The sequence below is a fragment of the Salvelinus namaycush genome, unplaced genomic scaffold (genome assembly GCF_016432855.1).
Source record: "Salvelinus namaycush isolate Seneca unplaced genomic scaffold, SaNama_1.0 Scaffold116, whole genome shotgun sequence".
Classification (NCBI taxonomy): domain Eukaryota; kingdom Metazoa; phylum Chordata; class Actinopteri; order Salmoniformes; family Salmonidae; genus Salvelinus; species Salvelinus namaycush.
Window position 1 is genome coordinate 176,427 of NW_024057853.1, and position 6,228 is coordinate 182,654.

Here is a 6,228-nt window from a genome sequence, read left to right on the forward strand (position 1 = left end):
TTGTCCTGCTGAAAGGTGAATTCATCTCCCAGTGTCTGGTGGAAAGCAGACTGAACCAGGTTTTCCTTTAGGATTTTGCCTGTGCTTAGGTCCATTAAATGTATTTTCATCCTGAAAAACTCCCCAGTCCTTAACGATTACAAGCATACCCATAACAAAATGCAGCCACCACTATGCTTGAAAATATGGAGAGTGGTACTCAGTAATGTGGATTTTCCCCAAACATAACACTTTGTATTCTGGACAGGATGCATGTTTTGGAATATTTGTATTCTGTACAGGCTTCCTTCTTTTCACTCTGTCAATTAGGTTAGTATTGTGGAGTAACTACAATGTTGTTGATCCATCCTCAGTTTTCACCTATCACAGCCATTACACTCTGTAACTGTTTTAAAGTCACCATTGGCCTCATGGTAAAATCCCAGAGCGGTTTCCCTCCTCTCCGGTAACTGAGTTAGGAAGGACGCCTGTATCTTTGTACTGACTGGGTGTATTGATACACCATCCAAAGTAATATTCAGCGTCGTTTTTTTATTTTATTTTGACACATCTACCAATAGGTGCCCTTCTTTGCGAGGCTTTGGAAAACCTCCCTGGTCGTTATGGTTTACTCTGTGTTTAAAATTCATTGCTCGACTGAGGGACCTTACAGATAATTGTATGTGTGGGGTACAGAGATGAGGATAGTCTTTAAAAAATCATGTTAAACTTTATTATTGCACACAGAGTGAGTCCATGCAACTTATTATGTGACTGTAAAGCACATGTTTACTGCTGATCTGATTTAGTCTTTCCATAAAGGGGTTGAATCCTTATTGACTCAAGACTTTTCAGCTTTTCATTTTTAATTCATTTGTAAAAATTCCTAAAAACATAATTCCACTTTGACATTATGGGGTATTGTGTGTAGGCTAGCATAAAACAAATCTCAATTTAATCAATTTTAAATTCAGTCTGTAACACAACAAAATGTGGAAAACATCAAGGGGTGTGAAAATGTTCTGTATCTGATAATGAGGTAGGCCCCTGTGTAGTTTACTGTAGTTGCCTGTGAAACCTTAATGAGGTAGGCCTGTGGGGTTTACTGTAGCTGCCTGTAAAACCTTAATGAAGTAGGCCTGTGGGGTTTACTGTAGCTGCCTGTGAAACCTTAATGAGGTAAGCCTGTGGGGTTTACTGTAGCTGCCTGTAAAACCTTAATGAGGTAGTCCTGTGGGGTTTACTGTAGCTGCCTGTGAAACCTTAATGAGGTAGTCCTGTGGGGTTTACTGTAGCTGCCTGTGAAACCTTAATGAGGTAGGCCTGTGGGGTTTACTGTAGCTGCCTGTGAAACCTTAATGAGGTAGGCCTGTGGGGTTTACTGTAGCTGCCTGTAAAACCTTAATGAGGTAGGCCTGTGGGGTTTACTGACCGGAAGAGCCAGACCAGGGCAGCCAGACCAGAGCAGCCAGACCAGGGCAGCCAGACCAGAGCAGCCAGACCAGAGCAACCACCCCAAGACCTCACAGCAGCTGGGCCTAACAGCCTGTGGGCTACAGTACAGTATGGAATGACAGAGAGCCCTGCTGAACCTCAGCCTAGAGCAGTGCTTTAAAGGCTGTTATCTTGAAGCTAAAGTCATCCCTACTGACCCTTGACCTTGAACAATTACACTACTTCATATTGCTTACATTAATGTACACAATAAATCATGCTTTTAAGATACAGTTGAAGTCAGAAGTTTACATACACTTAGGTTGGAGTCATTAAAACTCGTTTTTCAACCACTCCACAAATGTCTTGTCAACAAACTATAGTTTTGGCAAGTCGGTTAGGACATCTATTTTGTGTATGACACAAGTCATTTTTTCAACAATTGTTTACAGACAGATTATTTAACTTATAATTCACTGTATAACAACTCCAGTGTGTCAGAAGATACATACACTAAGTTGACTGTGCCTTTAAACAGCTTGGAAAATTCCAGAAAATTATGTAATGGCTTTAGAAGCTTCTGATAGGCTAATTAACATAATTTGAGTCAATTAAAGGTGTACCTGTGGATGTATTTCAAGGCCTACCTTCAAACTCAGTGCCTCATTGCTTGAAATCATGGGAAAATCAAAATAAATCACTCAAGACCTCAGCATTTTTTTTTTAAACCTCCACTAGTCTGGTTCATCCTTGGGAGCAATTTCCAAACGTCTGAAGGTACCACGTTCATCTGTACAAACAATAGAACGCAAGTATAAACACACCACGCAGTCGCCATACCACTCAGGAAGGAGACCCGTTCTGTCTCCTAGAGATGAACGCTCTTTGGTGCGAAAAGTGCAAATCAATCCCAGAACATCAGCAAAGGACCTTGTGAAGATGCTGGAGGAAACAGGTACAAAGGTATCTATATCCACAATAAAACGAGTCCTATATCGACATAACCTGAAAGAACGCTCAGCAAGGAAGAAGCCACTGCTCCAAAACCGCCATAAAAAAGCCAGACTACGGTTTGCAACTGCATATTGGGACAAAGATTGTACTTTTGGGAGAAATGTCCTCTGGTCTGATGAAACAAAAATAGAACTGTTTGGCCATAATGACCATTATGTTTGAAGGAAAAAGGGGAAGGTTTGCAAGCCAAAGCGCACCATCCCAACCGTGAAGCACGGGGGTGGAAGCATCATGTTGTTTGGGTGTTTTGCTACAGGAGGGTCTGGTGCACTTCACAAATTAGATGACATCATGAGAAGGAAAATTATGTGGATATATTGAAGCAACATCTCAAGACATCAGTCAAGAAGTTAAAGCTTGGTCGCAAATGGGTCTTCCAAATGGACAATGACCCCAAGCATACTTCCAAAGTTGTGGCAAAATGGCTTAAGGACAACAAAGTCATGGTATTGGAGTGGCCATCACAAAGCCTTGACCTCAGTCCTATAGAAAATGTGTGGGAAGAACTGAAAAAGCGTGTGAGAGCAAGGAGGCCTACAAACCTGACTCAGTTACACCAGCTCTGTCAGGAGGAATGGGCCAAAATTCACCCAACTTATTGTGGGAAGCTTGTGGAAGGCTATTCGAAACATTTGATCCAAGTTAAACAATTTAAAGGCAATGCTACCAAATACTAATTGAGTGTATGTAAACTTCTGAACCACTGGGAATGTGATGAAAGAAATAAAAGCTTAAATAAATCGTTATCTCTACTATTATTCTGACATTTCACATTCTTAAAATAAAGTGGTGATCCTAAGTGACCTAAAACAGGGATTTTTACTAGGATTAAATGTCAGGAATTGTGAAAAACTGAGTTTAAATGTATTTGGCTAAGGTGTATGTAAACTTCCAACTTCAACTGTACTTTCTATCCAATAGTATTGCCCCCCCCTCTCACTCTATCCATCTCTCTCTCCATCTTTATGTCGCTGTCAGTCGCTCTCTCCATCCTGATAACTGCTCTATTCCAGCTATAACAATGGAGACTCTCTAGTTAACGTCCTCTCTGAAGGCTGGATGGGTGCCAGAGTTTTTGCTTACTCACGTATCCCCTTCTGCTCTCCTCTCTCTCCATCTAACACTCACTCTCTCACCACTTCCTGTGCCCTACATGTGTCTCTCTCGCACCACTTCCTGTGCCCTATATGTCTCTCTCTTACCACTTCCTGTGCCCTATATGTCTCTCTCGCACCACTTCCTGTGCCCTATATGTGTCTCTCTCGCACCACTTCCTGTGCCCTATATGTTACTCTCTCACCACTTCCGGTGCCCTATATGTCACCCTCTCACCACTTCCTGTGCCCTATATGTCAGCTTTTCACCACTTCCTGTGCCCTATATGTCACCCTCTCACCACTTCCTGTGCCCTATATGTCACCCTCTCACCACTTCCTGTGCCCTATATGTCTCTCTCTTACCACTTCCTGTGCCCTATATGTCTGTCTCACCACTTTCTGTGCCCTATATGTCCGCCTCTCACCACTTCCTGTGCCCTATATGTCACCCTCTCACCACTTCCTGTGCCTTATATATAAAGAAAATAATCACCCACAAAACACAATGAAAAACAGGCTACCTTAATATGGCTCCCAATCAGAGACAACGATAGACAGCTGCCTCTGATTGGGAACCACACCAGGCCAAACACAGAAATAGACAACCTAGACATACAACATAGAATGCCCACCCACATCACACCCTGACCAAACAAAACATAGACACATACAAAGCAATCTATGGTCAGGGCGTGACATACGTATTGTAGACTCATCAACAGAGATGTTAGCATCTTCCAGAGATTTCTGTAAGTCTTTAGCTGACACTCTAGGATTCTTCTTAAAACCTCTTGAAGCTAGGGGGCAGAATTTTTATATTTGGAAAAAAAACGTTCCCAAGGTAAACGGACTATTTCTCAGGCTCAGATATTAGAATATGCATATAATTGACAGATTAGGATAGAAAACACTCTAAAGTTTCCAAAACTGTCAAAATATTGTCTGTGTGTATAACAGAACTGATTTTGCAGGCGAACTTCAACCCGGAAGTGCTTTTTTTTATTTTTTTATCCTTGTTCCATTGCTTGCCCCTCCTCCATTTAAAGGCGTATCAACCAGATTCCCTTTCCAATGGCTTCCTCAGGCTGTGACCAGGCTTTAGACATAGTTTCAGGCTTTTATTTTGAAAAATGAGCGAGATTTATCAAAACGCGTCAGTGGATGACCAGGTGTCCTTTGATTGGTTCCTGCGCAGGAGAGTTTTGGCTCGACATTTTCTTTCTCTGTAGAATTGAACAGTTTACCGTCTGGTTGAAATATGATCGATTATGTATGTTAAAAACAACCTGAGGATTGATTATAAAAAACCTTTGACATACGAACATTACGGATACCTTTTGGAATTTTCGTCTGCCCTTCAGTACCAGAACGAGCTTGTGGTTTTCTGAACATAACACGCAAACCAAATGGCGATTTTTGGTTATAAAACTAATCTTTATCGAACAAAAATAACATTTATTGTGTAACTGGGAGTCTCGTGAGTACAAACATCCGAAGATTATCAAAGGTAAGCGATACATTTTATTGCTTTTCTGACTTTCGTGACCAAGCTAATTTAAGGCTAGCTGTTCTAGCAGTGATTGATACACTCACAAACGCTTGGATTGCTTTCGCTGTAAAGCATATTTTTGTTGGATTAACAAAAAGCTAAGCTGTGTTTTGGTATATTTCACTTGTGATTCCATGATTATAAATATTTTTAGTATTATTTTTGAATTTGGCGCGCTGCCAATTCAGCGGTTGTTTACGAAAATGATCCCGTAAAAGGGATCCGTGCGGCAAGACCTCATTGAGCATTCTGCGCTGTGCTCTTGCAGTCATCGTTGCAAGATGGCCACTCCTAGGGAGAGTAGCAACAGTGCTGAACTTTCTCTGTTTATAGACAATTTGTCTTACCGTGGACTGACTTTTAGAGATACTTTGTTAACCCTTTCCAGCTTTATGCAAGTCAACAATTCTCAATCTTAGGTCTTCTGAGATCTTTGTTTGAGGCATGGTTCACATCAGATAATGTTTCTTGTGGATAGCAAACTCACATTTTGTGAGTGTTTTTTATGGGACAGGGCTGCTCTAACCAACATCTCCAATCTCATCTCATTGATTGGACTCCAGGTTAGTTGACTCCTGACTCCAATTAGCTTTGGGAGAAGTCATTAGCCTAGGGGTTCACATACTTTTTCCAACCTACACTGTGAATGTTTAAAATATGTATTCAACATAGACAAGAAACATACAGCACACTGTGTTTGTCTATTGTTGTGACTTGAAGATGAAGATCAGATCAAATTGTATGTACAATTTATGCAGAAAACCAGGTAGTTCCAAAGGGTTCACATACTTTTCTTGCCGCTGTATTTGGTTAACTATTTAAATGACTATTTAGCAGTCTTATGGCTTGGGGGTAGAAGCTGTTCTGGGTCCTGTTGGTTCCAGATGTTGTGCCTCGGTACCGCTTGTCATGCGGTAGCAGAGAAAAGAACGACTTGGGTGGCTGGAGTCTTTGACAATTTTTAGGGCCATCTTCTGACACCACCTGATATAGAGGTCATGGATGGCAGGGAGCTCGGGCCTCAGGGATGTACCGGGCCGTACGCACTACCCTCTGTAGCTCCTTGCAGTCGGCTGTCAAGCAGTCGCCATACCAAGCGGTGATGCAGCCAGTCAAGATGCTCTCAATGGTGCACACCGTCGATGTGAATGGGAG